Source organism: Equus caballus, chromosome 1 (genome assembly GCF_041296265.1).
Source record: "Equus caballus isolate H_3958 breed thoroughbred chromosome 1, TB-T2T, whole genome shotgun sequence".
Taxonomy (NCBI): Eukaryota; Metazoa; Chordata; class Mammalia; order Perissodactyla; family Equidae; genus Equus; species Equus caballus.
In genome coordinates, this window is record NC_091684.1 from 173680614 (window position 1) to 173688505 (window position 7892).

Below are 7892 nucleotides of genomic sequence, written 5' to 3' on the forward strand. Positions count from 1 at the left end.
ATTGTGAAGGAGAAGCAAAGAGCACAACTCAAGTATTTCTTTTCCTGTTTTAATCTCCCACAACCATGCCTGACTGCCTCCTGCTCTAGGCCAAAGCCACCACCACCACACACATACACACACACACAGACTCATACCCAAACCTGTTCAAAACTGCCCTCACTCCTTATCCCCAGAAAGCCAGGAATTTCTTATGGCTTTTTCAAGTCTTGGTATTTTCCCTCTCTGATTCCTCTGTTATTGACCTTGAGGAAGGGAGGCTGCGGTTATATTACTTCAGCATCTTGGCAGGAATTGAACCAACCTAGAATTCTTTACCCAGACAAATTATCAATCCAGTGCCAGGGAAAGATATTTTCACACAAATTCTCAAAAAAAAAAGTTACATTTCATGTGCCCTTTCTCAAGCAGCTATTGGACGATATGCTCCATCAAATGAAGTCAAGAAACATGAAGTCATGGGACTTCATGAGACAGGAATCAGATTTAGTGAACCCACAGAATAATGGTAAAGGAAGATCCTCAGGTGTTGGTGATAGCTATAAACCAGATATAGAGATATAGGCAATCTCTGGAGATTGAAACAGTTCATAAGGCTATGGGAGGGGCTTACTCAAGATGATGAAATTTATAAAATTTGACGTTTTATATTTGACAAATTATATAACTTGTCCTAGAAAATTGGACAACTAGCAAAGAGTTCAGGGTTGAATTACTGATAATACATAATGAACTAAGAAAATGAAAAAAAATACAAGTATTAATTCCAGGGACAGCAAAAGAAAGTGCAGGAAATAAACTGTGAATAGCATTTGCATCAATAATGTAAACACCAAATATTAATTGAGCCAAAATTACAATATAAATATATTGGAAGTGCAAGGGAAGGGAAGGGTACATATGTGTGGTGGAGGCAGGGGAAGGAAAGAGTGAAACTCTCATCTTCCACGGTAGAAAGTCAACAGATAATGCCTAACACTGAAAAACCAAGAAGTAGCAATATAAGCATATTATTTAGAGACATGAAGACAAATATTAAAAGAGTTTAAAGTGGTTGCCACTAGAAAAGGTGAAACAAGGATTCATTGGAAGAAAGAGAGACTATTGCTTTTCATAATTAGTCTTGTAGGACCTTGTGATTCTTTTTAAAATGCATATATGTAACGTAGGTTAACAAATAAAGGAAAAGGAACAGAGTAAATTGGGTTAAACCTTTCAGGAGAAGTTTAGAATGAAGTTTCTTCTATTGATACTGGTCCAGCAGGTGGCTGCTTCTGGAGCTGTTCCCCTGACTAACAATACAAGCCCAAGTGAAAGCTATTTGCTCAAAGGTACTTGATAAGCTTTTATGGCCTCAAGATGGAGACAATTCCAATGACAAAAATGAAAGTCAATAGGAACTTCATGGAGAATAAAATTCAGGAAATGCAGCAATTCTTGAGACTAAAAGTGACGGGGCAACTGGACACATCTACTCTGGACATGATGCACAGATCTTTATGTGGAGTGCCTGATGTTTATAATTTCAGGATAATGCAAGGGAAGCCAGTATGGAAGAAACATTTTACCACCTATAGAATCAACAATTACATTCTGGATATGAAGCCTGAGGATGTTGACTACGTCTCCAGAAAGCTTTTCAAGTATGGAGTGATGTGGCCCCCTGAAATTCAGAAAGATTAATGTAGGCGAGGCTGACATTGATATAATTTGCACCTGGAGCTCATGGACACTATAGTCCTTTTGATGATAGGAATGGAATCATAGCCCATGCTTTTGGACTTGGACCTGGTATTGGAGGAGACGCACATTTTGATGAGGCTAAAATCTGGACTGAAAGCTGTAAAGACACAACTTGTTCCTAGTTGCTGTTCATGAGCTTGGTCATCCCTTGGGTCTTGGCTATTCCCATGATCCAAAGCCCATAATGTTCCCCCCCCCCCCACAGTTATATTGACCCCAACACATTTCACCTCTTTGCTGATGACATACATGGCATTCAGTCTCTCTATGGAGCCCCATAAAATTAGCAACCCTCATCAAATCCTGACAGTACAGACTCAGCTACCTGTGACCCCAATTTTAGTTTTGATCCTGTCACTATAGAGGGAGATGAAATCTTTTTCTTTAAAAACAAGTTCTTCTGGTGGAAGCTTTCTGAGAGTCCATAGAACGGTGTTAGTTTAATTTCTTTCTTATGGCCAATCTTACCATCTGGCATTCAAGCCACTTATGAAATTGGAGCCAGAAATGATGTTTTTCTTTTTAAAGATGCTAAGTACTGGTTAGTCATCAATTTAAGATCACAATCAAACTATCTCAAGAGCATACATTCTTTGGGCTTCCCCTACTCTGTGAAAAAAATTGATGGAGCTGTTTTTAACCCACTTCTCTATAAGACCTGCTTCTTTGTAGATAACCAATACTGGAGGTATGATGAGAAGAGACAATACATAGACCCCAATTATTCCAAATTGATTACCATGTGCTTCCCAGAAATTGGGCATAAATTGATTCAATCTTCTATTATAACTGACAAGACTATTTCTTCCAGGGGTCTGAGATACTTGAATATGATGTCCTATCCCATTGTGTCACCAAAAGGCTGAAAAGCAATATCAAGTTTGGTTCTTAGGAATGGTATAAATTAATGGTATTTGTCAATTCATTTCAGTTTATTAAGTATTTATTGCATACTTGCTGTGTGTCCAGTGTACCAGCATGTACAGCTATATGTATCATGCATATATACCAGCACGTATAGCTATATGTATCATAAAATAAGGTAAAATCTATAGGCCATAGACAAATGATTATATAGCTAGGTGATTCTACAAAATACATAAGATTTTTTGATTTTGAAAACCTTCATTTTTAAGTTTTACTTAACTCTACTATTAAGTTTGAAAATAGATATCTTAAAAGGCCAGGAGAATATCTTGATTCCTAACATCCTTGAACTGAGAAATTGTAATAGTTTCTCTGGCTTAAATAAAGTTAAGAAATTATTATTTTGTATGACCATTAGATGTTTCAGCAAGAATATCATTTTAGGGGCTAGCCCCATGGCCTGGTGGTTAAGTTTGACTCATTCTGCTTCCGCAGCCCAGGTTCACGGGTTTGGATCCCAGGCACAGACCTACGCCACTTGTCAGCCATGCTGTGGCAGTGACCCACATATAAAGTAGAGGAAGATTGGCACTGATGTTAGCTCAAGGCTAATCTTCCTCAAGCAAAAAAAGAGGCAGATTAACAACAGATGTTAGCTCAGGTCTAATTTTCCTCAGCAAAAAAAAGGAATATCATTTTAATTCATTTGGAATAAAAATACATTATACCTAGAACTTTAAAAATGACAAAAATGTGGGTACTACATAAGTAAATTATATAATTATGGTGATAATGTAATTTTATTCTGTTGTCTGTGTTGACTTTTCTAATATCTTATGTAAAGTATATATATATATTATTTTGCTCAAATAAAATCTTTGAAAAAGTTTATATATATATATATATAAGCTTTTTAAAGAGAGACAACAGTTGATAAATTTCCAGATTTTATTTTTTTAACAGCACCCTGAATCCTAAGCAGTATAAATAAAAATAAATCCTCACTAGGCCTATGCCAGTAAAACTACAGGTCATTAAAGATACAAAGTACCAGAGATAAAAGATAAAAGAACACCAATTTGACAGCAGAAGTCTCAACAACTGAGAGGTCAAGATACAATGAAAATAAAGCTTCAAAAAACCAAGGGAAAATAACTGCCAACTTTTGTGTCTGTATCCAGCAAAACACTCACCCAAGAGTGAATGTGAAATAAAGACATCTTCATACAAAGACTAAGAGTTTATCACTTTTAAATCCTTGCAGAAAAATCTGCTAAAGGATTTACTTCAGGAAGAAAGCTGAAGTTAGGCGTAAGAAAAGAGATGCAAGAAGTAATAATAAGCAAACGATTTGGTAAATATGTGAGTAAATCAAAACAAACATTAACTATAAAAAGCAATAATTATTTTGACTAATCTGGTAGGTATTGTTTAAAACAAAATGACATGAAAGATAGAAGGGGCTTGATAATAACATGGAAGATAGGGGAGGGGTCGATCTGTGTTAACGTTCTTGTATTGTTTAGAAGAAAGGAAAGATATTTATTAACTTAGGATGTTGTTAAGCCAAAAATGCATGTTAAAAGCTTAAGGTACCTACGAAAAGAACATAAGCAAAATGTATAACTTCCAAATAGCAATGGAAAAATGAGGGTCAGAGATAAACAATAAAGAAAATTGGATCAATCCAATAGAAGACAAGAAAAGGGGGACAGAAAATATGGGAGAAAAAAAGGAAAAGCATGGTAAACATAAAGTACAAAACAATTTAGTAGAAATAGATTCCAATTCATAAATAATCGCAATAAATAAAACATATTAAAACCCCTAGTTAAAAGATAGAGATCCCAAGATGGATACACATACAAAATAACTCAGCTATAAGCTTTTTAAGGAAACACACCTAATACACAGTAGCACAAAAAGTTTGATAAAATAAAGGGATGGAAAAAGATATACCAGAAGAAAGCTGGTATTGCTATATTAATATCAGACTAAGCGGAATTTAAGGCAAAACATAAAAAAGGATTATGAAGAATAGGAGGGTTGTTACATAGGATAAAGGAAGGAAGATAAAACACTTGAACCTGTACACATCTATCCACATAGCCCTAAAAGATATAAAACAAAACATGACAGAACTACAAGGAGTAACTGATAAATCACAATCATAATAGATTTTAACACTTTTCTTTCAGAAACTGATGTAGTAGTCCCCCTTATCCACAGCTTCACTTTCCATGGTTTCAGTTACCCATGGTCAACTGTGGCCAAAAAATATTAAATGGAAAATTCCAGAAAAAAGCAGTTCATAAGTTCTAAATTGTACACCGTTCTGAGTAGTGTGATGAAATCTCGCCAGCCCACTGTCCCACCCAGAACACTGCATCACAATGCTTACAGCATTCACCTCACTTCATCTTATCACATGGGCATTGTATCATCTCACATCATCACAAGAAGAAGGGTGAGTACAGTACAGTAAGGCATTTTGGGAGAGAGAAAGACCACACTCACATGATTTTTATTACACTATATTGCTATAATAACTATTTGTATTAGTTATCGTTGTTAATCTCTCGCCATGCCTAATTTATAAATTAAACTTTATCATAGCTATGTATGTACAGGAAAAAACATACTATATATACAGTTGAGCACTATCTGAGGTTTCAGAAATCCACTGGGAGTCTTGGAATGTATTCTCCGTGGATAAGGCGGGACTACTGTATATCAATCAGACAAAAGGTTTGTTGGGCTGTAAAAAAATTGAATACAATTAGCAAGCTTGGTCTCATGAATATAGAACCCTATGTCTAAAAATTAAAGAATATACATTCCTTTCAGCACAGATCATTTACAAAAATTGACCACTGACAGGATCACAAAGCAAGTCTCAACAAATATTGCTAAAACTCATCATAAAGAGAGTCTTGGAGAGGTGGGAAAAAGGGAGGGATGCGGATTTCCTCCTCTCCTTGGAAAGCCCAGAGATGCTGTCCAGAGATGATGAGTTAAAAGACAGAGATTTATATCAATTGAAGATACAAGAGTAGTAGAAGAACTGAAAGTAAAAATAACAAAATTGGGAGGAGATGTTTGAGAAGGAAAGGAGTTACTGTAAGTGAGCAAAATTACTCACCTTTCATAAAAGGAAATAAGTAGATGTTGCTTAACGTAGGTAAATCAAAAAACAGCAGTGTAAATATATTATTCTAGAGTTGTAGATGTAACCAACAGACAAATTTAAAACAAAAATGGATAATTTATTTAATAATAATTTAATTAATATAATAAATATTATTTAATAATAATAGTAATGACAGATGCACAAGTTACACATCAGAGATATTGTGGGAAAAATCAGAAGGGAAAGGAAGGAAGCTAATGCGTATTGAATACATATTACATATGAGGAAAATGAGGCTTAGAGAATGAGGGTCACCAGCTAGCAGACTGCAGAACTGGTATACACATCCAGGTTTATCTGACTCTAAGGTCAGAGACTTTTTCACTATACCACATAGTTAATGGACCAAGAGTCACTAGCCCACAGAGCAAGAGAACACTGCCACATTTTTATTGAGAAAGGATTAATAATCTAAATTACGCTTATATTGCAAAGTTTACTTATAGCAATTTGATATGTGTACTTCTACTGTCTTGTACATTTTACATAAATATTTAGTTAATTAATTTATAACACTATCTGATACCAAGGAAAGCAAATACTAATCTCAGTTCACGAACTCATGTGTACACCAAATTTAACTTTCTTGATATTTTTAAAACTCAGCTTAATTTCCCTAGATGCCCCATTAACCTGATAGTGGAAATTACATCTCAGTCAATTCTGAGTTCTCCGCCAGTACGCTTTTCTTCAGTGTTGTGTCTAAGTTCTGAGGAGGAGGGGAGGAGGCAAGGAGGTGTCCAGTCCTTTGCCCATGTCTCTTCTGGATCCTCCCATCCTGCCCCAGGTCATCAGTCCACAGGTAGCTGGGGAATCACTCCTCATTCTCATCAGTGAGGCCCTTGCAGGTTGGACAGCTCTCCCTGCTACTTCTGTACCCCTCTCTGGTGCTATAGACTTTGTTACTCTATTTCTGTACCTATCTGAGCTTTGGGAAACTCTTTGATGCTCTCGAAGGTCCCACCTGCCTAGAAACCTTGTGCAGGTATTGCCTGCATGGTATTGCCTCTATGGTATTGCCACTGCCTCAAGCTCTCCCCAGAAAACAAATCATAATGCTTTCTGTTTAAGACCCACAAGCCTATGTGGGGTTCTGTCATCTCCCCTCTTGGACTCAGCCTCGGGTTGGGAAAGGGCAGAGTATAATGCTCCTTCCCAAGGACGCTCCAGCTCAGAGCTATCCTTTCTTCCCCTTCAAGTCTCCTCTTCCCACTATTTTGCAGATCTCGGGAAATAAGAAGCCTAGACGTAATTCATCAGGTTTGTTCCAGGCCCTGAGTCCTAAACTTCAAAAGGCTTTACTCTGCCTTCTGCAATAACATTTCTTTCCCAGTCTTCTCACCCAAGTGGGAGGAATGAAATAGCTAGGAAGCATAAGAAATTACCATAAAAACAATGGTTAACATTTTAAAATTGTGATACCACCATATGGGTACTGCATCAGATACTGGAAATACAAAGAAAAATCCAATTTAATTCCTAATGTTAGAATTTGTTCCAGGGTCACCCAGCTAGTAGGGAGACACAGAGGAAAAACCCAACAGTGATAATATTGTATTTAGTGAATATCAGAAATCATATTTATACATGAAAGGAATGTGGTTGGGCAGGGGAGGAGGGGAACCACTCAGAAAACTTTTCCCAGGGAAAACTCTACATGATTTTTGCCAGGGTTGGAAAGGCATTTCAAGTAGGAAGAACAGCATATGCAAAAGCATGGAAGCCAGAGAGAACATGATAAAGGCAGTGTGGTTGGAGACTAGGTTATGTAAGAAGAAGATGAGAGAAGAAACTAGAGCAGTAGGTGAACCCAAGACTAAAAGGATATTCCTTTACTAGGAAGCTTACGTTTTATTCTGAAGGCTATTTAGAGGCATCAAATGATTTTAGGCTAGAAAATATTCTAATCTGTTTTGTGTTTTTAAAAGATCACTCTAGCAGGATGTGAAGAACTAAAGTGAGAAGGATATTAAAATCCAAATAAAAGAGAAAAGAGACAAAACTAAGGCAATGGCAGTGAGGATGGGGAAAAGGAGGAAATTCACTCACAGGATATTTTTGAGGCAAGATTACAGAAGTTGCAGTAAGAGGG

At 36.6% G+C, this 7892-nt stretch overlaps 1 pseudogene; it reads left to right on the forward strand.

Moving 5' to 3' along the window:
- Positions 1-1108: 1108 nt before the first annotated feature.
- On the forward strand, positions 1109-2754 carry LOC102147695 (macrophage metalloelastase pseudogene; annotated as a pseudogene).
- Positions 2755-7892: the final 5138 nt, after the last annotated feature.